The sequence below is a fragment of the Macaca fascicularis genome, chromosome 5 (genome assembly GCF_037993035.2).
Source record: "Macaca fascicularis isolate 582-1 chromosome 5, T2T-MFA8v1.1".
Lineage (NCBI taxonomy): Eukaryota > Metazoa > Chordata > Mammalia > Primates > Cercopithecidae > Macaca > Macaca fascicularis.
Window position 1 is genome coordinate 80,649,307 of NC_088379.1, and position 27,028 is coordinate 80,676,334.

The window sequence follows — 27,028 nt, forward strand, 5'->3', positions numbered from 1 at the left end:
CAAAGTGTTGGGATTATAGGCATGAGCCACTGCACCTGGCCTATATTTTTTTCTTTATTGTTCTGCCATGGTCTTGTTTTCCAAAAAAGATTATAATAGTTTGGTAAAGTCGATTAGGGTGAGTTTTCTTTATCTATTCTCTATTTGTTTAAAAAAGGAATTATCAGTTACTTAAAAGTAAAATATTTCCAAAAAATAACCTGGACCTATCGCTTTGTTGTTGATATTTATAATTATAATAATAATAATATAAGTAATAATAATCAAGTGATTCAAAACTATAATTTCTTCAGTTCTTTATCACTTTGATTTATCTTCTGTCAGAGATGATTTTAAATTACTCACAATGATTGTGAATTTACCAATTATACCATTTTAAAACATTTCTATCTCTATCACTGTCATTATGTCTGTCTTCATTAAAAACTATGAGCTCATATTGCTTTCATAGTTCTTTTTCTTCTTTTTCTGAGACAGGGTCTCACTCTGTCACCCAGATTGAGTGCAGTGGCATGATCACCACTCAGTGTAGCCTTGACATCCTGGACTCAAGTGATCCTCCCACCTTAGCCTCCTGAATACAGGAGTGCACTAGCACTCCTGGCTCATTTTTATTTTTTATTTTTTGTAGAAATGGGATCTTTCTATGTTGCCCAGGCTGGTCTCAAACTCCTAGACTCAAGTGCTCCTCCCACCTCAGCCTACCAAAATGTTGGGATTACAGGCGTGAGCCACTGCATCTGGTTTAATATCATAGCTCTAACCTAATAGCACATGTTTCATTCTAGTTTTCCCCCTTTCCATAGTTGTACCTCCCTTCTCTGACAGTGAGGAACTTATCTCCCATTATCCTCGACATATTTAATTACTTTATCAGTCCCCACTGTGTGTAACTAATCTTCCAGTAGAGCTGCTGCCCCGTGGCGTGGATGCCTCCTCACCTCACCTGGGCTCTCTCTTCCTGCTCCAGGTCATGGCCAAGCCCACACGGATGTTCTCTCTCACTTCATACAGAGGTACCCTTGTGGAAACCTCCCCATAGGGATGCTCTTCTACCTCTATTGAGCTCTGACATCTCTGTGCTGCCCCTACCTCTGCCTTCTTCATAGAGGCCCTCCTCAGGCCTCTCAGGTTCCAGCACCCCACACTAAGCCCACACTGTGGCTCCTAAGGCACAGATGCCCTCCTCATTCTGCAGGCTCTGACACTTTGTGCCGAGTCACTACCATTGCTACTGCCCTCTTTGGCCACCCTCACCTGCTTAGTGACCTACACTGCATCCTGGGATGTTGTTATCCCTCAACCTCCACCTGGATACCTTTCTCACCTGCTTTGGTTCTGACAACCCATGCAGGGCTGCTGCTGCATTCTCCCCTGTCCTCCAGCCTCCCTATCCCTTCGAGATGTCCTCTTTACTCCACTTGGGTCCTGGTAGTCGTGTGGACACCATCCTTACCTTGCTCAGGTTCTGATCCCCTGCCATGGATCCTCACTTCCACCACCTTCCACCTGGATGCCCTTTCCATCCCCTTGGATTCCAACAACCCCTGCGAGACTCTCCCACCCCCATGCACTAATGCCCGCCTCACCTGGCTCTGGCTCTGACACCATGCCCTGGGCTACCATTGTCTCCCCTGTGGACACCCTCTTTATACTCATGGGCTCTGATAACCTGCCCAAAGCCACTATTGTGACCTCCTTCATTCCCCCTGCCCTACCGTATGGACAATCTCTTCACCCTGCTGCTGTCTATATCACATGTCCTCTAAAGTGAGCCCCACTACAAAATCTCATAAAATTGGTTCAAAACAAGGCTATGCAGAGATTTTCTCCTGAGAATGATAATCTTTCTAGATAAGCTTACTAAAGGTTTCTGAAGAAACTTGACATATTAATTTCTAAGCTGCTTTTTATTTGTAATTAATATTTGGAATCTTTTGTTCCATATTAGACTCTTAGACTATTAGATGTGATCATGGTAATTGGTGTGGTTCTTTCAACAACTAAAGAAAGAGTTGAAACACTGAGGAACCCCAGGCATAGTGGTACACATCTGTAGTTTCAGGTACTCAGGAGGCTGAAGTAGGAGGATGACTCGAAGTCAGGAATTTGAGGCTGCAGTGGCCTGTGAATAGCCACTGCGCTCCAGCCTGGCAATATAGAGAGACCCCCTTGCCTCTGCCCAATCTCTTAAATAAATAAATGAGTAAGATTGGGGAAAAGAAGTAAACATTTAAAATACTAAAATCCTACTCCTAGCATAATTACATATCACCCTGACCAGTACTGTGTTCTCAGTCACTTCTGGGTCCTTACAAGTTAGGGTTTTAGCATAGGCGAATGTATAAACTGATCATCGGAATGCTCTTGGTTTGTGAACGTGCTTACTTTACGTAGTATATACTCATCCATTAGTTTAACAAGTAATAATATATGGGCAGCTGCCCCTTTTACAGACTTTGGTTTGAAAATAGGGCATTTGTGTTTATTTTGAGCGTGAGGACAACCTTTCGTTTTTCCCCAAGGGCTTGAGAGCCACCAAGAAATTTCAGCTAATGTTGAGAATTGTTTATTTTTTGGGAGACTCATTTCCACCACTTTCTACCAGGCCTCCAACACTGAAATGTCAATGTTTACTTTATGGTAACGTTACTTTAAGTAACGTTATAGACAACCTTACTTAAAAAAAAGAAATCGGTCTTAGAAATCTATAATTAAAAATAGGTTACTGCATTTATTCTACTTACAGTGGTTTTGGTGATCTAACGACTAGTCAGCAAGAGACCTGAGGACTATTTGTAAGATTTATGTTGGACTTACACTCCTGGAAACAATAGATTTATACATTTAATTTCTAAAGATAATATTATATGCTCAAAAGAGAAACCTTTTTGAGTATTGTTGGGGAAAATCTAGTATTTGTTAGCAGTGAGTACAATTTGAAAAGCCGAAGGAGATAAAACATCTTCATGACTCCTTTTTTCTCTTGCTGGGTCCAATATCACAGACAGTGTTTTAGGCATTGAATACATGTGTGCTAGTTATAAAATAACTCTGATTTTGCTTCAAATTTAAAGTGTAGAAAAGAACAAGTTTAAACTGATCATGGATATGTTTATGATTCAAGTAGTGTTTTCACAAAGTAGCTTTGCCTTCTTTTAATTAAAGTACAAATTCATTTAATTTGGTGAAAGGGTATAAAGTATGAAGAATTCCTTTCTTGTCGTATAGCAAGAGAGTTTGGCTTAGTTTCCTCATCTAAAGATAAATAAAATATCTACCTCATAGTGTTATTGTCAGGATTGACTGAGATTATATGTGTATTAATACATACCTAATTAATACATAGCTAAGAATAAAGTATCTATCTCGTAGTGTTATTGTCAGGATTGAGTGAGACTATATGTGTCTTAATACATAACTAAGTACAGTAAATCCTCAATAAATAGTGATTATTTATTCTTTCAGCTGGGTCAAAAATATTACAAATGCTGTCTTATTTTATGTGAAGAATGCCTTTAATATATTCTCACCTAGATTTTGGTTTCCTAAATTAAAATTTATTAAGGAAGAATGAGTTTGTCACTTAGAAAAATGTTACTATCTTTTTATATTTACTGTTTGATAATGTTTGACAGTATTTTTCTTTAAATCTTGATTTAAAGCCCACTTTTTCTGCAGTGGATGACTGAAGTTTTTATGCTAGTCATCACAAGAAAAAAGCTTTTTTTCCCATTAAAAATTTATTGGCCAGACCTAGTGGCTCACACCTGCAATCCTGAGGCAGGAGGATTACTTGAGACCAGGAGTTCAAGACCAGTCTGGGCAACATAGTGAGACTTTGTCTGTACTAAAAATGAAAAAAAAAAATATATAGCTTGGTGTGGTGGTGCATGCCTGTGGTCCCAGGTACTCAGGAGGCTGAGGCAGGAGGATCACTTGAGCCCAAGAGGTCAAAGCTGCAGCGAGCCGTAATTGCACCACTGCATTCCAGCCTCGGTGACCCTGTCTCAAAAAAAAAAAAAAAAAGGGAAAAGGAAAAAGAAAACAGTTATTTTATAGGTATGTTTATACCACTTATTATAAAACTATAACAATAACTAGTGCTTGAACTTCAAAGAGAATGAAACAATTGACCTTTTTGTCAAAATTACATAGCAAATAAATGACCCTTTAAATTGTGCCTTAGGTGCTTTCTTTGGCAGCACATATACTAAAATTGGAATGATACAGAAAAGATTAGCATGGCTCCTGCACAAGGATGACATGCAAATTCGTGAAGCATTTCACATTTTTAAAATCTAGAATAAAAGTAAAAATTAAAGAAAAATAGTGCATTAACAAACCCATTATGATTTTTTAAGCCTTATACTTTTTCTGCTTGTCTTAAAAAATGGCATGGTGTATTGGTGTGAGTGGTAATAATAATAATAATAAATATAATCCTCATTGGATTCAGAGAACTTTGAAACCCCAGAAAAGATTTTATGGGATAAAATCAAGGTATCATAAAGTGAGAACATTGAAAGTAATATGTATTCTTGAACGCTGCCCAACATCTGATTTCCTCTCTATAAAATCACTGAAGAGTAATACAAGGAAAAAAACCTTTTATTGACTATAACTTATTGTGGCAATAAAATGATAGCAAACTGTGTATTAAGGAAGCAGCTGTGTTTAAGCTTCCTACTTCCTAAACGTGTACTTTATAAAAATATGTATGTAATATATCCATCTCCAGTTATTTCTTTAGGTAGAATGTATACTTTAAATTAAAACAATCCAGCTTAGAAAATGGTTTTTAAATAAAATATAAATGAGTTATAAAGCCATTCAAGATAATTGAGGTAAAATATAGCTTTAGTTTAAAATTTTATCTCTTTGCAATAAAAAATAGGCATCTATTTTATTGGCTGCCAAAGTAGTTTTTAATAGGTAGGATTGTTTTATAAAAATATGTTGAATGTTAGACAGTATCTTTCTATAGCCAGTCAAGTTTACCTAAGCTAAGTAATAGTATATCTGCTAATTTTATAATAAATTGGCAGATTTTACTTTCTAAGTCCTCTAGTGCCTCTACTAGCTCTCACGCCATATGGCTTGGCTTGGAAATATGATGGCTCATTTTATTGCTGTTCCTGACTTCACCAACACCCTGGCAGGTTCTGTTTTATAATACCTTCTTTTTAGCCATTTATAATTAGGATTGAATTTTTCTGGGAAGAAGTTTCCACCACTCTGCTTCTCTGTGGGCCTTGCTATTCAGAGTCATTTGGCAGCATGGTGTATTGTCACTTGCAAAAGCATCTATGGAGATTTGGATTAAAATGGCAGATAGGAGGCAGGACTAGCTTGCAGCTCCCACTCAGACAGAGCAGTGTGTGGAGATTCACATCATGAACTTCTGCTCCAAGAACTACTGCAGGAACATGCCAGAAAAGCTGAGAGAATGCACAGACCATTTGGAGGAACTGGATCACCACTGCAGGCTCCCTGAGATGCCGAAAAACTGAGTCTGCTTGCTTTCTTGAGACCAACCTTTAGGACTGTGGTCTACATGGGAGCAGGGTGAAGCCTGTGACTGCTGACTTTACCCCTTTTCCCTGGTGATCTATGTGATTCAGCAGAGGCAGCCATAATCCCCCTGGGAACATAATTCCATTGGCCTGGGATCCACACCACCATCTCCCACAGTAGCTGCAGCAAGCCTTGCCCAAGGAGAGTCTGAGCTCAGACACACCTATTCCTGCTCCCACCTGGTGGTCTTTCTCTACCAGCCCTGGTTGCCAAAGACAAAGGATATAATCTCTTGGGAGCTCTATGTCCCTGTTTACTGTCTGAAAAACCTGAATACTTAACCAGGCAACCCTAGGGCAAGTTTGCATCCTCCTATAGTACTGCAGCTGATGCACTCTTGAAAGCGTCACCTCCTGGCTGGAGGCCAACCAACAAAAAACCAGTGCACTAAACAAAAATACAATCAAGGACCCTCACAGAGTCCACTTCACTCCCCCACTACCTTCACTGGAGCAGGTGCTGGTATCCATGACTGAAAGACCTGAAGATGGATCACATCACAGGGCTCTGCAGACACTGCCCAGTACCAGCCTGAAGCTTGGTAGCTCCACTGGTTGGCTAGACCCACAAGAGCAAAAATGATCACTGCAGTGCAGCTCTCAGGAAGCCCCATTCCTAGGGGAAGAGGGAGAACACTTCATCAAGGGAGCATCCCATGAGATGAAAGAATCTGAACAGCAGCCCTGAGTCCCAGATCTTCCCTCTGACATAGTTTACCCAAATGAGAAGGAACCAGAAAAACAATTCTGGTAATATGACAAAACAAGGTTCTTTAACACCCCCAAAAGATCACATTAGCTTACCAGCAATCCAAACCAAGATGAAATCTCTGAATTTCCAGAAAAAGAATTGAGAAGGTCGATTATTAAGCTAATCAAGGAGATGCCAGAGAAAGGTGAAGTCTAACTTAAAGAAATTAAAAACATTGATACAGGATATGAAAGGAAAAATATTCAGTGAAATAGACAGCATAAATAAAAACAACCACAACTTCTGGAAATCAAAGACACACTTAGAGAAATGAAAAATGCACTGGAAAGTCTCAGCAATAAAATTGAACAAGCAGAAGAAAGAACTTCAGAGCTCGAGGACAAGGCTTTCTAATTAACCCAATCCATCAAAGACAAATAAAAGAGAATTTAAAAAAAATGAACAAAGCCTCCAAGAAACTTGGGAGTATGTTAAGCATCAAAACCTAAGATAATTGTTTTTCCTAAGGAAGAAGAAAAATCTAAAAGTTTGGAAAACATATTTGAGGGAATAATTGAGGAAAACTTCCCAGCCTTGCTAGAGATCTAGACATCCAAACACCAGAAGCTTAAAGAACATCTGGGAAATTCATCACAAAAAGATAATTGCCTAGGCACATAGTCATTAGGTTATCTAAAATCAAGACAAAGGAAAGAATCTTAAGAGCTCTGAAGCAAAAGCATCAGGTAACGTATAAAGGAAAACCTATCAGAGGAACAGCAGATTTCTCAGCAGAAATCCAACAAGCTAGAAGGGATTGGGGTTCTATTTTTAGCCCACATAAAAAAAAATAATAATTATCAGCCAAGAATTTTGTATCCAGCAAAACTAAGCTTCATAAATGAAGGAAAGATATAGTCTTTTCCAGACAAACAAATGCTGAGAGAATTCACCACTAGCAAGCCAGCACTACAAGACTGCTGAAAGAAGCTCTAAATCTTGAAACAAATTCTTGCAATACACCAAAATAGAACCTCCTTAAAGCATAAATCTCACAGGACCTATATAACAATAACACAATGAAAAAAACAAAAAACAAAGAACAAAACAAAACAAAAAAAAGACATTCAGGCAACAAATAGCATGATGAATAGAATAGTACCTCACACCTTAATACTAACTTTGAATGAAAATGGCCTAAGTGCTCCACTTAAAAGATACAGAATGGCAGAATGGATAAGAATTCACCAACCAAAAAAATAAAATAAAAAAAAAAAATTCACCAACCAAATTTCTGCTGTCTTCAGGAGACTCACCTAACACATAAGGACTCACATAAACTTAAGGTAAAGGGGTGGAAAAAGATAAAAGATATTCCATGCAAATGGACACCAAAAGTGAGCAGGAATAGCTATTCTTATATCAGACAAAACAAACCTTAAAGCAATAGCAGTTAAAAAAACAAAGAGGAACATTCTATAATGATAAAAGGACTAATCTAAAAGGAAAATATCACAATCCTGAATATATATGCAGCTAACACTGGAGCTCCCAAATTTATAAAACAGTTACTGCTAGACCTAAGAAATCAGACAGATGGCAACACAGCAAGAGTGGGGGACTTTTAATACTCCACTGACAGCAGTAGATAGATCATCAAGACAGAAAGTCAACAAAGAAACAATGGACTTAAATTGTACCCTACACCAAATGGACTTAAGAGATATTTACAGAACATTCTATCCAACAACTGCAGAATATGCATTCTGTTCATCAGCACATGGAATGTTCTCCAAGATAGACTATATGATAGGCCACAAAACAAGTCTCAGTAAATGTAAGAAAATATAAATTATAGTAAACACTCTCTCAGACCACAGTGGAATAAAATTGGAAATCAACTCCACAAGGAACCTCAAAACCATTTAAATATATGGAAATTAAATAACCTGCTCCTGAATAATCAATCTTTGGGTCAACAATGAAATCAAGATGCTAATTAAAAGTCTTTAAACTGAACAATAATGGTGACATAACCTATCAAAAACTCTGGGATACAGCAAAAGGTGCTAAGAGTAAAGTTCATAGCATTAAATGCCCACATCAAAAAGTTTGAAATAGCACAAATAGATAACCTAAGGTCACATCTCAAGAAACTACAGAAACAAGAACACACCAAACCCAAACCCAGCAGAGGAAAAGACAACAAAGATCAGAGCAGAACTAAATGAAATTGAAGCCAACAAGCAAACAAACAAAAACACAAAAGATAAATGAAACAAAAAGCTGGTTCTTTGGAAAGATAAACAAAATCGATAGAATATTAGCGACATTAACCAAGAAAAGAAGAGAGAAGATCCAAATAAGTTCAATTAGAAATGAAATGGGAGATATTACTACTGATAGCACAGAAATACAAAAGATCGTTCAAGGCTGCTGTGAACACCTTTACATGCATAAACTAGAAAACATAGAGGAGATGGATATCTTGGAAATATACAGCCCTTCTAGATTAAACCAGGAAGATATAGAAACTCTGAACAGACCAACAACAAGCAGGAAGATTGAAATGGCAATAAAAAATTGCCAACTGAAAGAAGTCCAGGACCAGATGGATTCACAGCTGAATTTTATCAGACATTCAAAGAAGAATTGGTATCAATCCTATTGATGCTATTCCACACAATAAGGAAAGCAGGAATCCCCGCTAAATCGTTCTGTGAAGCCAGTATCACCGTGATGTCAAAACCAGGAAAAGATATAACCAAAAAATAAAACTACAGACCAATATCCCTGATGAACGTATATGCAAAAATCCTCAACAAGATACTAGTGGACTGAGTCAACCAGCATGTCAAAAAGATCATCCACCATCATCAGTTGGGTGTCATACCAGGGATGGAGGGATGGTTTAACTTTCACAGGTCAATAAATGTGATACACCACAAAAACAGAATTAAAAACAAAAATCACATGATCATCTCAATAGATGCAGAAAAAGCATTGGACAAAATCCAACATCCCTTTATGATTAAAACCCTCCGCAAAATCAGCATAGAAGGGACATACCTTAAGGTAATAAAAGTTGTCCATGATAAACTCACTGCTAACATTATACTTAATGGGGAAAAGTTGAAAGCATTCCTCCTGAGAACTGGAACAAGACAAGGATGCCCACTCTCATCACTTTTGTTCAACATAGTACTGGGAGTCCTAGCCAGAGCACTCCCCCAAGAGAAGGAAATAAAGGGCATCCAAATCAGTAAAGAGGAAGTTGAGCTCTTGTTGTTTGCTGATGATATGATCATATACCTAGAAAACCCTAAAGATTCATCCAAAAAACTCCTAAAACTGGTAAATGAATTCAGCAAAGTTTCAGGATATGAAATTAATGCACACAAATCTACACAGCACTATATATTCTGCTATACACCAGCAGCGACCAAGCTGAGAATCAAATCAAGAACTCAACCCCTTAATAATAGCTGCAAAAAAATAAAATACTTGGTTATATACCTAACCAAGGAGGTGAAAGACCTCTATAAGGTAAACTACAAAACACTAAATAGACGATACAAACAAATGGAAAGACATCCCATGCTCATGGATGAGTAGAATCAATATTGTGAAAATGACCATACTGCCAAAACCAATTTACAAATTCAGTGCAATTTCTGTCAAAATACCACTATCATTCTTCACAGAACTAGAAAAAACAATTCTAAAATTCATATGGAACCAAAAAAGAGTCCGCATAGCCAAAGCAAGACTAAGCAAAAAGAGCAAATCTGGGGGCATCACATTACCCGAATTTGAACTATACTATAAGTCCATAGCCACCAAAACAGCATGATTCTGGTATAAAAATAGGTACATAGACCAATGGAACAGAGTAGAGAACCCAGAAAGAAAGCCAGAATACTTACAGCGAACTGATCTTTGAAAATGCAAACAGAAACACAAAGTGGGGAAAAGACACACTATTCAACAAATGGTGCTGGGATAATTGGAAAGCCACAGGTAGAAGAATGAAACTGGATCCTCATTTCTCAGTTTATACAAAAATCAACTCAAGATGGGTCAAAGACTTACATCTATGACCTGAAACCATAAAGATTCTAGAAGATAACATTGGAAAAACCTTCTAGACATTGGCTTAGGCAAAGACTTCATGACCAAGAATCCAAAATCAAATGCAACAAAAACAAAGATAAATAGATGGGACATAATTAAACTAAAAAGCTTCTGCACAACAAAAGAAATAATCAGGGCTGGGCGCGGTGGCTCAAGCCTGTAATCCCAGCACTTTGGGAGGCCGAGATGGGCGGATCACTAGGTCAGGAGATCGAGACCATCCTGGCGAACACGGTGAAACCCCGTCTCTACTAAAAAATACAAAAAACTAGCCGGGCGAGGCGGCGGGCGCCTGTAGTCCCAGCTACTCGGGAGGCTGAGGCAGGAGAATGGCGTAAACCCGGGGGGCGGAGCTTGCAGTGAGCTGAGATCCGGCCACTGCACTCCAGCCTGGGCGACAGAGCCAGACTCCGTCTCAAAAAAAAAAAAAAAAAAAAAAAAAAAAAGAAATAATCAGCAGGGTTAATAGACAACCCACAGAGTGGGAGAAAATCTTTACAATCTATACATCTGACCAAGGACTAGTATCCAGAATCTACACGGAACTGAAACAAATCAGTGGAAGAAAACAAACAATTCCACCAAAAAGTGGGCTAAGGACATGAATAGACAATTCTCAAAAGAAGATATACAAATGGCTGACAAGCATATGGAAAAATGCTCAACATCACTAATTATCAGGGAAATGCCTATGAAAACCACAATGTGACACCATCTTACTCCTGCAAGAATGGCCATAACAAAAAAATTTAAAAAAATAGATATTGGTGTGGATGTGGTGAAAAGGGAACACTTTTATACTGTTATTGAGAACGTAAACTAGTACAACCAGTATAGAAAACAGCGTGGAGATTCCTTAAAGAACTAAAAGTAGATCTATCATTTGATCCAGCAATCCCACTGTTAGGTGTCTACCCAGAGGAAAGTAAGTCATTATATAAAAAACATACTTGCACACACATGCATGTTTATAGCAGCACAATTTGCAATTGTAAAAGTATGGAACCAGCCCAAATCAATCAATGGGTGAATAAAGCAAATGTGATATATATATATATACACATATATATATACACACACACACACACACACGTACACATACATACCATGGAATACTACTTAGCCATAAAAAGAAATGAAATAATGGCATTTGCAGCAACCTTGATGGAATTAGAGACATTGATTCCAAGTGAAGTAACTCAGGAATGGAAAACCAAACGTCTTATGTTCTCACTAGAAAGTGGGAGCTGGGCTATGAAGACACAAAGACATAAGAATGATACAGTGGACTTTGGGGACTTGGGGGAATGTGTGTGTGATGGGGGATAAAAGACTACACATTGGTTACAGTTACACTGCTCAGGTGATGGGTACACCAAAATCTCAGAAATCACTGGCAAATAACTTATTAATGTAACCAAATACCATTTGTTTCCCCAAAACCTATTGAAATAAAAAATAAATTCTATAAAAGTCATTGAGAAGACTTGATGCTATCAATGTTGGCAGTCAGGAAGATGGGCTGGAGGTGGAGCGAGAACAAGTGAGGATGACTTGGAAACCACTAACACCTTCAAGTCTTTCGTTTATGGCCCTTGATCAATGATGAACATCATCTGCTCAGCCTTCCTTCTACTTCCTAAATCTTACTAAGTTTCTCTTGCAGCCAACCCTATCTTGTAACATGTAGGGAGGGATTATTTTTTCTTTATTGATCCTGTTTTGTATCTTTTTTGCTATAATAAGCTGTACCCGTGAGTATTTTTTTTTTTTTAAAGAAGAGAACATGCATAATGCAGAAAAGATTGTATTGGACTAATAAATTCCAGACATGAAGAGATTTTTAAATCTAAAAAAAAACAAAAACAAAAAAACCCACTATGATATCATTTGAATGAAGAGTAAGGAAAGAGGCAAAAATTGTAATCTCCAAAGGCAGAGTTGGGTACTCTTTACAGATTAGGGAGATATTTTGATAAAGTTTTTCCTGGGAAGAAAAATTGCAGAGCATGTTTTTTTGCAATATGTATCCAACACACACACACACACACACACACACACACACACACACACACACACACACAAAAAAAAAACCCAACATCAAAACTCTTTTTTATTAGAATAAAACAACATTCTCCCACTCCTGATTTCCATTAAGAAGAGTTTTCCTAGCCATGGTCTTCACCTTTCTCTGACCCTCTTTTAGTGAGAGGGATGTTTTATCTGATCGGTAAATTTGGAATGATTGAATAAGAAGAGGCTCAACTCTGCCTCTCTATCTGGATTAAAGGTGGTATTTGACCTCGTGTGTGTGTGTGTGTGTGTGTGTGTGTGTGTGTGTGTGTGTTAAACTTTTAGGTTCAGGGATACACGTGTAGGTTTGTTACATAGAGAAACTCATGTCATGGAGGTTTGTTTTACAGATTATATCATCAGAGTATTAGTCCCTTCTCACACTGCTATGAAGAAATACTTGAGACTGGATAAATTTATAAAGGAAAAAGGTTTAATTGACTAATAGTTCTTCCACATTGCTGGGGAGGCCTCAGGCAACTTACAATCATGGCGGAAGGCAAAGGAGAAGCAGGCACTTTCTTCGCAGGGTGGCAGAATGGAGTGAGTGCAGTCAGGGGAAATGCCAGGCACTTATAAAACCATCAGATCTTGTGAGATTCACTAATTATCATGAGAACAGCATGGGGGAAACCAGCCCCATGATCCAATTACCTCCACCTGGTCCTGCTTTTGACACATGAGGATTATGGGGATTACAATTCAAGGTGAGATTTGGATGAGGACACAGAGCCAAACCATATCAGTCATTCAACCTGGTACCCAACAGTTATTTTTTCTGATCCTTTCCCTCCTCCCACCTCCACCCTCAGGTAGGCCCCCAGTGTGTGTTGTCTCTCTCTATTTGTCCATGTGTTCTCATCATTTAGCTCCAACTTATAAGTGAGAACATGTGGTATTTGGTTTTCTGTTTCTATGTTAATTTGTCAAGGATAATGACCTCCAGCTCCATCCACGTTCCTGCAAAGGATACAATCTTGTTATTTTTTTATGGCTGTGTAGTATTCCATGGTGCATATGTATCACATTTTCTTTATCCAGTCTTTCATTGATGGGCTTTAGGTTGATTCCATGTCTTTGCTATTGTGAATAGTGCTGCAGTGAACATACATGTGCATGTGTCTTTATGATAGAACAATTTATATTTTTGGGGGTACATACCTAGTAATGGGATTCCTAGGTGGAATGGTAATTCTGTTTTTAGCTCTTTGAGGAATCTCCACACTGCGTGAACTAATTTACACTCCCACCTAAAGTTTTTAAGTGTTCCGTTTTCTGCACAAACTCACTAGCACCTATTTTTTGACATTTTAATAATAGCCATTTTGACTGTTGTGAGATTATCTCACTGTGGTTTTGATTTGCATTTCTCTAATGATCACTGATTTTGAGCTCATTTTTTATATGCTTTTTGACCACATGTATGTCTTCTTCTGAAAAGTGTCTGTTCATGTCCTTTATTCAATTTAAAAAATTTCTCATTCTTAGTATTCAACCTTTGCCCACTTACTTTTTAATGGTGGTGGTTTTTGTTTTTTGTTTTTTGTTTGTAAATTTTTTAAGTGCCTTATAGATGTTGGACCTTTGTCAGATGTATAGTTTGCAAACTTTTTTTTCCATTCTATAGGTTGTATGTTTGCTCCGTTGATAGTTTCTTCTACTGTGCAGAGCTCTTTTGTTTAGTTAGATCCCATTTATCAATTTTTTATTTTGTTAAACTTGCTTTTGGCAACTTCATCATGAAGTCTTTGCCAGTTCCTATGACCAGGCTGATGTTGCCTAGGTTATTTTCCAGGGTTTTTATACTTTTAGGTTTTACATTTACTTAATGAAGTTCTTAATCCACCTTGAGTTGATTTTTATGTATGGTATAAGGAAAAGGTCCACTTTCAATCTTCTGCTAGCCTGTTATTCCAGCACCATCTATTGAATAGAGAGTTCTTTCTCCATTGCTTGTTTTTGTCAGCTTTGTCAAAGATTAGGTGGTCACGGTGTGCAGCCTTATTTCTGGGCTCTCTATTCTGTTCCATTGGTCTATGTGTCTGTTTTTGTACTAGTACCATGCTGTTTTGGTTACTGTAGCCTTATAATATAGTTTAAAGTTGGATAGTGTGATGTGTCCAGCTTTGTTCTTTTTGCTTAGGATTCCCTTGGCTATTCGGGTTTTTTTGTTGTTGTTCCATATGAATTTTAAAATAGTGTTTTCTAGTTTTGGGAAGAATGTCCTTGCTATTTTGGTAGAAATAGCATTGAATCTGTACATTGCTTTGGGCAGTATAGCTGTTTTAATGATACTGATTCTTCCTATCCATGAGCATTTTTTTTTTTCGTAGTGCCATCTCTGATTTTTTTTTTTTTTTGAGCAGTGTTTTGTAATTTTCACTGTAGAGATCTTTCCCCTCCCTAGTTAGCTATATTTCTAGCTGTTTTATACTTTTTGTGGCAATGGTAAATAGGATTACATTTCTGATTTGGTTCTCCACTTGGCTATTGTTGGTGTATAGGAATGATAGTGATTTTTGTACACTGATTTTGAATTCTGAGACTTTGCTGAAGTTTATCAGCGTGAGGAGCTTTGGAGGCCAAGACTATAGAGTTTTCCAGATACAGGATTATGTTATCTGCAAACAGAGATATTTTGACTTCCTGTCTTCCTATTTGGATGTCTTTTATTTCTTTCTCTTGCCTAATTGCTCTGGCCAGGACTTCCAATACTATGTTGAATAGGAGTTGTGAGAGAGGGCTCCCTTGTCTTGTGGCAGTTTTCACATTCAGTATGACGTTAGCTGTGATTTGTCATAGATGGTCCTTACTATTTTGAGGTATGTTCCTTCAATACCTAGTTTGTGTGAGGTATATTCCTGCAATACCTAGTTTGTGTGAGGTATATTCCTTCAATACCTAGTTTGTTGAGTGTTTTTAATGTGAAGGGATGTTGAATTTTTTGAAAGCCTTTTCTACATCTATTGAGATGATCATGTGGTTTTTTTCCTTTGGTTCTGTTTACACAATGAATCATGTTTATTGATTTACATATGTTAAACCAACCTTGTTCTCCATGGATAAAGTTTACTTGATCATGGTGTATTAGCTTTTTGATGTGATTCTGGATTCAGTTTGCTAGTATTTTGTTGAGCATTTTTGCATCGATGTTCATGAAGGATATTGGCCTGAAGTTTTCCCCTTTTTTGATGTCTCTACCAGGTTTTTGTATCAGGATAATGCCGGCCTCATGGATTGAGATGGGGAAGAGTCCCTCGTTTTCATTTTTTTGCATAGTTTCAGTAGCAATTGTAAGAGCTCTTCTTGTACATCTGGTAGAATTCAGCTGTGAATTCATCTGGTCCTGGGCTTTTGTTTGGTTGGTAGGCTATTTGTTACTGATTCCATTTTGGAGCTTGTAATTGGTCTATTCAGGGATTCAGTTTCTTCCTGATTGAGTCTTGGGAGGGTGTATGTGTCCAGGAGTTTTTCCATTTCTTCTAGATTTTCTAGTTTGTGTACATAGAGGTGTTCATAGTATTCTCTGATTGTTATTCAAATTTCTGTGGGGTGAGTGGTAATATCCCCTTTGTTCTTTCTAACTGTGTGTATTTGTATGTCTCTCTTTTTTTCTTTATTAGTCTAGCTATTGGTCTATCTATCTTACTATTTTTTTCAAAAAAACCCTAACTCTTGGGTTGGTTGATCTTTTGAATGGTTTTTCACATCTCAGTCTCCTTCAGTTCAGCTCTGATTTTGCTTATTTCTTGTCTTCTGCTAGCTTTGGAGTTGGTTTGCTCTTGCTTCTCTAGTTCTTTTAGTTGTGATGTTAGGTTGTTCATTTGAGATCTTTCTAACTTTTTGATGTGGACATTTAGTGCTATAAATTTCCCTCTTAACACTGCTTTAGCTGTGTCCCAGAGATTCTGGTATGTTGTATCTTTATTCTCATTAGTTTCAAAGAACTTCTTGATTTCTGCCTTAATTTCATTAATTATCCCAAAGTCTTTCAGGAGCATGTTGTTTAATTTCCATGTAATTGTATGGTTTCCAGTGATTTTCTTGGTCTTGAATTCTACTTTTGTTATACTGTGGTCCAAGAGAGTGGTTGATATGATTTTAGTTCTTTTGCATTTACTCAGGATTGTTTTATATTTGATCATGTGGTCAGTTTTAGTGTATGTGCCATGTGGTGATGAGTAGAATGTATATTCTGTTGTTTTGGGGAGGAGAGTTCTGTATATGTCAATCAGGTTCATTTGGTCCAGTGTTGAGTTCAGGTCCTGAATATCTTTGTTAATTTCCTGCCTCAATCATTGGTCTAATACTGTCAGTGGAGTGTCAAAGTCTCCCACTATTATTGTGTGGGAGTCTAAGGCTCTTTGAAGGTCTTTAAGATGTTGTTTTAGGAATCTGAGTGCTCCTGTGTTGGGTGCATATATATTTAGGATAGTTAGATTTTCTCGTTGAGTTCAACCCTTTTCTATTACGTAGTGTCCTTCTTTGTCTTTTTTGATCTTTGTTGGTTTAAAGTCTGTTATGTCTCTTCATTGAGTGAAGTTGTAAATAAATTTAAAAATGAAAAAACAGAAAATACTAAAAACAAACAAACAAATGAAGTCTGTTGTGTCTGAAATTAGGATTGAAACTTTTGCTTTTTTCTGCTTTCCATTTGCTTGGTAGATTTTTCCCCATCCCTTTATTTGGTGCCTATGGGTGTCATTGCATGTGAGATGAGTCTCTTGAAGACAGCATACCATTGGTTCTTTTTTTTTTTTTTTTTTTTTTTTCCCAGCTTGCCACTTTGTGCCTTTTGATTGAGACATTTAGCTCATGTACTCGCAAGGTTAAAATTGATATGTATGGATTTAATCCTGTCTTCATGTTGATAGGTGGTCATTATGCCAACTTGTTTGTATAGTTGCTTTACAGCATCACTAGTCTGTGTACTTAACTGTGTTTTCGTAGTGGTGGGTAACAGTCTTTCCTTTTCATATTTAGTATTTCTTTCAGATGTTCTTGTAAGGCAGGTCTGGTAATTACTAATTGTCTCAGCATTTGCTTATCTGAAAAGGATGTTATTTCACCTTTGCTTATGAAACTTAATTTGGCCAGATATGAAACTCTTGGTTGGAATTTCTTTTCTTTACAAATGTTGAATATAGGCCTCCAATCTCTTCTAGCTTGTAGGATTTCTGCTGAGAGGTCTGCTGTTAGTCTGTTGGGCTTCCCTGTATAGGTGACCTGTACTTTCTCTCTAGCTGCCTTAATATTTTGTCTTTCATTTTGACTTGGAGAATCTGATAATTATGTGTTTTGGGGATGATCTTCTTGTAAAGTATTTTCCTGGGGCTCTCTGCAGTTCCTGAATTTGAACATTGGCCTCTCTAGCAAGGTTGAGGAAGTTCTCATGGAGGATATCCTAAAATATGTTTTTCAAGTTGCTTCCATTATCCCCATCTCTACACCACCAATGAGTCATCGATTTGGCCTCTTTACATAGTTCCATATTTCTCAGAGGTTTTATTTATGTTTCTTCATTCTTTTTTCTTTATCCTTGTCTGGCTGGCTTATTTCAGAAAGCCTGTCTTCAAGCTTTTAGATTCTTTCCTCAACTTGTTATATTCTTCTGTTAGTACTTGTAATATTACATTATGAAATTCTTGTAGTAGGCTTTTCAGCTCTACCAGATTGACTACATTCTTTTTTATACTGGCTATTTTGTCTGTCAGCTCCTGTATCATTTTATTGTGATTCTTAGCTTCTTTAGATTGACTTTCAGCGTTCTCTTGAATCTTGCTGATCTTTATTTCTATGCATATTCTGAATTCCATTTCTTTTATTTCAGCCATCTCACTCTAGTAAAGAACGTTTGCTCTCCAGCTAGTGCAGTCATTTGGAGGAAAGAAGACACTGGCTTTTTGAGTTGTCAGAGTTCTTGCACTGGTTCTTTCTCATCTTTGTGGGCTGATGTTCCTTCAGTCTTGAAGTTGCTGTCCTTTGGATGTTTTTTTTCCTCTTTTATCCTATTTGATGACCTTGGGGGTTTATTTTTGGTATAAGGTGAGTTCAGTCAACTGGCTTCATTTCTGGAAGATTTTTAGGGAGCCAGGACTCCACTCAGGAGTCCAAACCTGTGTGCTCTAATACTGGGTGACTGGTATTGGCACTGGCTTTGTTCTCTGGCTCCTCAAGGTTAGGAACCTGTTGCACTTAGGGGACTCAGGTGCTCCCATACTGCTGGTCACAACACTCTGATGGTTGGTGCCAGCCAAAGCACTTCATAGGCTGGTGCAGCAGGATTCATTTTTGTTTGCACATAGTACCAGCACTGGCAGCAGCAGTGCAGCAGACTGCATGCTTGTTGGCTGTGGCAGGATGCTAGTGGGTGCTGGGGTGCCAGCCTCTGTTTCGGCATTCACAACTGCAGCAATGCAGCATAGCTCGTGGGGGCTGGGAGCCCCTGTCCAGCAATTGTGCCCTTTTGCACTAGTGATGGTGTTATCATGGGGTTGGGGTACTGGTGGGCATAGGACTGTGTATGTCCTCTGTGCATGTCCATGCAGGTGGTGGTGCCACTCAGAGTGGAGGCATGTCCACTGTTTTCCATGTCTCGTTTCAAAGCCACCACAGTGTTGGCACAGGAGTGGGGTGCTGGCAGAAGTGGGGATGGTAAGCTCAGTGTCCACTAATGCTCAGACAACAATGGTGGTGCAGCATGGGGAGGGGGAGGGAGTGAACTTTCACTGGCAGCAATGGCATGACAGGGTGCACACACACATACATGCTGGCATGGGAGGGAAGGCAAGGTTTGCCTGTATACACATGTGCTGGCAAAGCAACGTGGGGTGGTCCTGGCTAGGTGTGTGCCAGCAAAGTGGTACGTGGGAGGCTGCAGTGGTGGGAGGATATGAACGGGCTGGTGTATGTCTACAAGGCTACTCTACTGGAGCACTCTGCTGGTCAGGTATGGTCCACCAGCATAGGAGCTATGATGTGGGCCCCCAGGAGGTACCTGGGGGCTGCACTGCAAACAGGCACAGCCAGGCTGGGAGAGGCCAGCACGCTGAGGGGTGCTTGGATTGAAATGGCCCTGTCTCATAGGGAAGACTGCCTTGCAGAGTTCAGGTCTGACAGTTCTCTTGAGGGCTAAAGTCTCCTATGGCAGCAACTTGAGTCTAGGGGATGGGTATCTCTGTCCATGCTCCACTAGAGTTGCCACCACACCAAACCCTCTCGGCTTTGCACTGGCTGGAATTCTGCCCCTAGTACTTCTCTGAGCATCTCTCTCTGCCAACTCATTTGTCTTTGGTGGTTGAGGGGTCTCCTCCTGCCAAGATTCCAGAAGCCTATGGTGAGAGCAGGTTGCTCCTTGCCTATTCAACTCACCCCTTCTGCAGGAGTTGTTGGGGTCTAGAAATAAGTCCTGGTGCATGGTAGTACCGTACAGCATTCCAAGCTTCCTTCCCCTTTAGTCTAGCATCTGTGTCTTCCATCTTTCTGCTCTCAGTGCTTTCCCTCTGAAGATCTGCTAGAAGTGTGCCAGTCTTCTTGATGCCCTAGTCCCTTGGTGGGAGATGTTCCTCCTGGTTGTGTCTAATTGACCATCTTGGAGAGGTCCATCCAATGTTCTTTTCTTCACCTCAAACTGTTTCTAAGAAATCGAACTCAAGGCACTGGATAGCAGAAGCCATCGACCACTGCCCTGTGGCATAGGCAGCCACTTCTGGATGCCTGATTGCATGTCTTTTTCAAGCTTTGCTTTATTTCTTAACTTGTTCAGAACCAGAGCTGGGAAGAGGTTTTTGTTTTGTTTTGTTTTCTGTAGATATTTTGGAGATCGAAACAGTAATCAGAAGTTGTTTTGAATGAAATGTTTTAAATATTTTTGGACAAACATCAAATGGGAAAGTATTAGTTGCCCCTTTGGTCATTTGTATTTAATAGTTGTATGCAAAAAGAGGTTGGAATCAATGAAATGGTGATATAATACAGGCAACCTTCCTTTTTTGAGGATTAAGTTGAAAATAGTCAAGGTCACTTTCCATTCTGTAAACAAAAGGGGCAGATTTGGCTAGAAGAATACTACCTACCATTTTTCATTGATTCTGATATGTTCATTTTTTCACATTTCTGAAATTTGGGTACATCCTGAAATTGGTAGCATATTTTAGTTGAAACTATTTTTTTCTAGCTTGGGAGCACATAAAATAATGGTGTGTGTTATGATCAATCATAGAGTCTTAGATCAATGAAATGGGATTTTTGAAGGTAAGAGGTAGATGAAAATTCCCGCAGACCTGGGTCTGACTTCATATCTTTCCGGTTCTGCTGTGTTGGCAAAACCATTGGAGCAAAAACATGGTACCTAAGCGGCAGTTTGCCTTCGCTGGCCATGAGTATGACAAAAAGTTGTTGAGTTGTTGTAGTCAACCCATTGTAGCACCTTTCATAAGTTAAGGAGGGTGATCTTTTATCAGATACCTTTGTGACTACTTGAATATCCTGACAATATATCATGATTATTTCAGCAACACTGAACTTTCCCCCAATCTAGCCTAGGACTGAGGTATGCTTTGGGAATGACCTTTTAGGCTGACACTATGAGATCTTAAGTTAGGAAGATTTTTATGAGTGGATTGCTGAATAGCTCAAGAATGTCTTAATTTAGCTTGGGTCTATATAGTGAAATATAAGTAGCATAATATTTCAAGTGTTAAAATGAAGGCTGAGCATGGTGCCTCATGCCTATAATCCCAGCACTTTGGGAGGCTGGGATCACCTGAGGTCGGGAGTTCGAGACCAGCCTGACCAACATGGAGAAATCACGTCTCTACTAAAAAATGCAAAATTAGCTGGGCATGGTGGCACATGCCTGTAATCGCAGCTACCTGGGAGGCTGAGGCAGGAAAATCACTTGAACCCAGGAGACAGAGGTTGCCGTGAGCCAAGATCTCGCTATTGCACTCCAGCCTGGGCAACAAGAGCGAAACTCTATCTCAAAAACTAAGAAGTATTAAAATAGTGACTTTAAATAGTTAGAAATCATGACAGATTATCCTAGTTAAAATAACCCCGTAATTATTATTTTTAAAGCAATATAAATATATAAATATTTAATTACTGTATTTGCTTAGTTTTAAACTTGTTTGGCATGGAACTCATTTTGATAAAAAAAGCCAGACATTTGATTCATAACTGCTGATTATTCATTTTGAACTGCAATTTAGTTAGAACAGTATACTCAAAGTTAGTTAACTTTATATAACAAGAAGCACTTTAAAACAACTAAGAAAAATAGCTTTTGAATATGTATTAGTCAAGGTTCTCTTACAGGGACAGAATGAATGGGATCTATGTATGTGTGGTATATATCCTAATAAATATATCATATATGCGTGTATATATATATATACACCCTTATATATACTTAATAAACTCCACTTTAGTATTAACTTACACGATCACAAGGTCCCACAATAGGCTGTCTGTAAGCGGAGGAGCAAGGAGAGCCAGTCTGAGTCCCAAAGCTGAAGAACTTGGAGTTCAGTGTTTGAGGGCAGGAAGCTTCCAGCATGGGAGAAAGATGTAGGCTGAGAGGCTAGGCCCGTCTCTCTTTTTAATGTTTTTCTGCTTGCTTTATATTCGCTGGCAGCTGATTAGATTGTGGCCACCAGATTAAGGGTGGATCTGCCTTCCCCAACTCACTGACTCAAATGTTAACCTCTTTTGGCAATATCCTCACCGACACACCTGGAATCAATACTTTGCATCCTTCAATCCAATCAAGTTGACACTCAGTATTAACTATCACAGAATACAAAGGTTCTACTGTGCTTCTCAACTTCTCTAACCATTAGCTTTTTTATCTTCCTCAGTCCATAGATTGCCCCAGGCTTTAGAGTGTTCTACATTATTCTTGGTAGTTCAGTATTAACTCCAGGGTTAGTGTTATAGATTTCCCTTTGCGTCCTTATACACACACGTGTATGCACACACATGCATGCTCATACTTTCATTCCCTCTTCCACACATAAAAGACTTACATAAAGAAAACTAGAGCTGAGGTAACTTTGATCTTGACAAATGGGGAATCTCAGAGCATTTACAATTGCTACTTTCTCTTCACCTAGCTTGCTTAGATCAAAATTCAGTTGTGGGCTCCTTAAGGAAAACTTCCCTGAACAGCTTGGAGCCACTTTTGTTTTATATTTACTTCTCATTTATTGACATTATTTTGTTTACTTATCTCTCTCTGCTAGAATATAAGATAAGTGAGACTAGGGACCTTGTATACTTTATTCATGAGTATGTCCTCAAATGTAGAATCGTCATTTTCACACTTGCAGTTGCAGGCATAACTTCCCACTCGTGGGAATTGGAGAAGTTTGTTATAAACGTGGAATTTACTTGCCACAGATTGGTACCTGCAATAAATTGTTAAATGTTTACATGGGTTACAAGAGTCCAGAGAGTATCTTGTTGTGGCTATTAAGACAGAGAGGCTTCTTTATGTTCTTACCACCTGTTCTCACCTTTTTACATAGCACATTGCCACCCCAAGTAATGAATGTGCTTCCCAGTTACCCTTCCAACTAGACGAGACCAGGTTCTGGCAAATGAGACCTATGTAGATGTGATGTGGGCCAGGTTCAGGCTGTGCATTTAAAGGGAGGCACATGTCTTCCCTTATCCTCTTTCTTCCTGCATGCTAAAATGCAGCCAGAATGGCAGGAGCAGGAGTGGCCATCTTGGATCATAGAGGAAGCTGTGTGTTGGGGATGTTTGAACAAAAGATGGCTTCTCTCATGATGGTGGAAAGACCATACCAGCCCAGGACCACCTATTTTCACTTTGTGTAAGTAAGACATACATTCCTATCTTGCTTAAGCCACTGTAATTTTGGGTCTCTGTGACAGTAGCCGAACTGCACTCCAATTACTATGGTCACCTTTTGCTGCATTATTTATCACAGGAGTTCGTGTTTTGAGCCTTGTAATTCTGATCATTTTGTGACTGCTAAGGAAGTGATCAAAATAATGAATTATCTTGATGCTTGTGCTCTTAAACATCACCAGATTCTGGGTATTTGGAAGTAGTGTATGAAGATTTCACTTATTTTAGTACAACCCTAAATTTTTAGAATTTTTAAATTTTCCAAAGAAATTTATCAAAAAAGTCCCAGATAAAGAACATTAGGAATTAAAGAGATCTGAGCTGCCTAACATGTTGGGTCCTCAGACATTCATATGATTAGACACTTTTATTTAATTGACAAAACCTCTGTCCCCCAACCCCCATTTTTAAAAATTATTCAGAATACCTGGGGGATGCTGTATTATTTATATACAGCGAGAATGAATAAACTTTACCAGTTCCAAGAAATATAAATCTTCTCTCCATCACCTTCTCTCCTCTCCAGGGAAGCTCCTGCCCTCAAGTTCTTTGCCAAGAGAGGTGTCACTTCCAAATAGTGGAAGGGAAAAGCCGAAAAGCCTTTTCCTAAGTATTCTGTTTCAGTCTATGTAACAACAATGTATTGAGCACATGCTGTCTGCTAGACAGTAAGTTGCCAAACTGAAACAAATATGGTTTTTTGTATGTGCATACAATTTCTTTTGTAATGTGGATTTATCAGTATACTACTACTACTGTGCCATTTTCAGGGATACAGGACCAAGTAGGATTTTATAGGCTGGTATGAGTATCTGAGTCCTGCTTTTTTAGTATTGCCTCTGTGAGAAAAGTAAGTCCTAGATTCTGCATTTAATTGATAACTTTTTTTTTTTTAATGAGTACTGGGATTACTGAAATGCAGTGTTTCCCATTAATTTGTTTTTCTTTGATATATCTATAAATTTGGCATTCACGTTAGATTTTTATCTTGAGTTTTACTCCTCAGTAAGCTTTTAATTGGACCCTTATGAGACCTACACAGTTCTCCATAAGGATATATCATCTCAGTTTCATTTCTTCTTGCAGAATAGCTATTTTAATGTTGTTCTTCTTCCAGTCACATTAAAGTATTGTATTTTTGAATAATGAAAGAGAGACAAATAGAAAAAAGAAAATAACACCATGAACTTTTGTTCCTTTGCCCAGGGTGGGCACATCACCAGATTTGGAATTAGGTGAATCTGTGCCAAGCATCTGATCAGAAAATGAGAGTTGAATATATAGGCTATGTAAACCAGTGCTTTTTAACTGGCCTTGCCTTAGAAGCAATTATATAATATGTTATTCCAGCTGGAAACCAGAGTTAGTAATCAGGCAAAGTAAGTTTAAGGCTAACAATTTTGGTTCTTACCATTTCATGGGTTTACCAAAAAAGTTTCAAATACAGACCTTATACCAGTGATTGAAGGCGCATACCGGGTGGGTCTTCATTTTGTGAAAAACAAGGAGGATACAACCATTCTGGTTATTCTTGAATGACCAAAAGGGAAATAAGAATGGTTTGTGCTTCCCTACACTAACTGAATCTTGCATCCTGAGCCACTCCCTCTAGCTGTTTGTACCGTGGCAACCACCCCAGTGGTGCTAGGATTTTTTTTCTTTGTTAAACATCTGGGTTCCTAAGAGTAAAAGGAAATAACACTGTCTAATTGATTTTTTTTTTTTTATTTTTAGCATTAGCCTTGGAGAAACCAATCTTGCGTATGTCCATTCACAGGGCGTTTAGGTCTAATGTGCTTAAAGGTGTGCTTTTCTGAAGGAAGCCTATGCTACGGCTGGCAGAATACCTAAGAGTATTTCTGACTTAAGGATTCTGAGAGTACTAGAGGTTAGCTTAACATCAGTGGGTGCCTGAGACTAGACAGGAGTGTTGGGCTAGTGCGTGGATTTCTTCATGATCTCTGGAAGGTCTGTGCCTTGTTATCTTCCTCTGTTCTTATCATTCTTTACTTTTGAGGTAAAGGACTCACAGCAGAAGTGGACAGGTGGAAGAAGTGGAAGAGTACTGAGTAGAAGCTGATAAGTCTGTCTGGTTTTTTTCTCCAGAATGTGTTGATACTTGAAGTGATGAAAGTTGAATGATCCAAGTCTCCTAAAGAAAGACATACTTTAGGAGGAATATGTGGCTCTCCTCAGCGCTTTCTTTACTCAGGGCTGTCCAGTGGGAGCAGTACTAGCTTATGACTTGCAGTGTTGTGTTGCAGTGTAATTTTACAAACATTCTGGAACTATTTCTTCTAGAGTAATTTATGTCATTTCATGTCCTGTGCAGAAAAAGAAATCCACAGCTGGGCAATTACATAGTGGTTGTACTGTATGTTTTTAACAGGTGTCTTTCCTAACATAAAATGCAAGAATACTAGTCTTGTTTTTTTATCTCCTGATTTTGTAAATAAGCAAAACAAAATTGCCAAAAAGCTTATTCCAGGGGAAAAATATGTGTTAAAAATTAATAGATTATCACCCTTCCATGTGGAGCTTTCTATTGTTATCCACGCATGTGATTAAAAAAAAATCTTTATTGTAGTTTTACTAGAGAATACAAAAGATTCCTTTGAGTAGTTTGTCCACGTAGGGATGGTGTAGCCTTTTTTCTTTTTGTAAGGGAACTGTTTTGGTTGGTGTTGCTGTTTTGTTTTATATATTAGTAAGTATTTAAAATTTGTTTTCCTTGCAACATTCTGGATTCATAATTTTTAAATAGAAAAAAGTAGGGAATTAAATTGGAAAAATTTGGGTTTGGCATTTCTTGTTACTAATTTTTATTGAAAAATACAGAATTTGTCTTCCGTCTCATTGAATATATGATACCCACTATTTTTTGTTTTGTATTGTTTAACTTTGGTTTTGATAGAAAAATCATCATAAAGTACAAAGACATAAAATCTGTACATGTAGAGTACATCAAGGTGTTTTGAGACTAGAAGGAAGATAATTACATGAAACTTTAATATGTATGTAACATTTTTGTTTAATTTTTTTAGGTCACTTCTATTTGATGGATTTGTTTTCTTCTTGGTCCTACTTTTTTAAAGAGATTATAGCTTTAGTGAGAAAAAGAAAAGAAAAAAGTGTATTAGCAGTAATCTCATAAACATAACATTTTAGAGGAAAGCTGCCTATTTAAATATGATGAATTTATCAACCAAGGCATACATCATCAGCACTCTTCTCTACTGACCAGGATAGTTTTTAATGGCACCCACCTGATTTAAATATTCCTTAAGAATAATTCATATATTGATTGGGTATAGGAATAATTGAGTGTATTTCTGATTAGCATGATAAAATCATTCAGTGAAAAAAGAGAAAATATAGACTAATGTTTAGAAGCGAAGACATTTTGCTTTTGTAGGAGAGCTAATGAAATGACCTCCAAATGGAGATGATTTCTTATGTAACCAGAACATAAAATCCATTCATTCAATCAGTATTTATCTAGCCACCTGTTGGACAACAGAGGCCATGCTTTGGCAGCAAGGCTGAATCTGCGAACAAGATAAACCAGGTCTGTGCTGTTGTGCGGCTTGCATTATCTAGTTAGTAGGGACAAGCAAGTTAAATAATAAGAATTATAGTCAGCAAAGATATTGAGCATCTGTTGGGTCTGAAACAC

General features: G+C 38.2%; 1 protein-coding gene and 1 non-coding gene across 7 annotated transcripts in view; both read left to right on the forward strand.

Moving 5' to 3' along the window:
• Positions 1 to 27,028, forward strand: part of SCFD2 (sec1 family domain containing 2) — a 510,081-nt gene that overhangs the window by 112,221 nt on the left and 370,832 nt on the right. The window lies entirely within an intron of this gene.
• Positions 4,190 to 4,296, forward strand: LOC123573863 (U6 spliceosomal RNA). Its single transcript, XR_006698576.1, has one exon. It is a non-coding gene; the product is annotated as a U6 spliceosomal RNA (small nuclear RNA).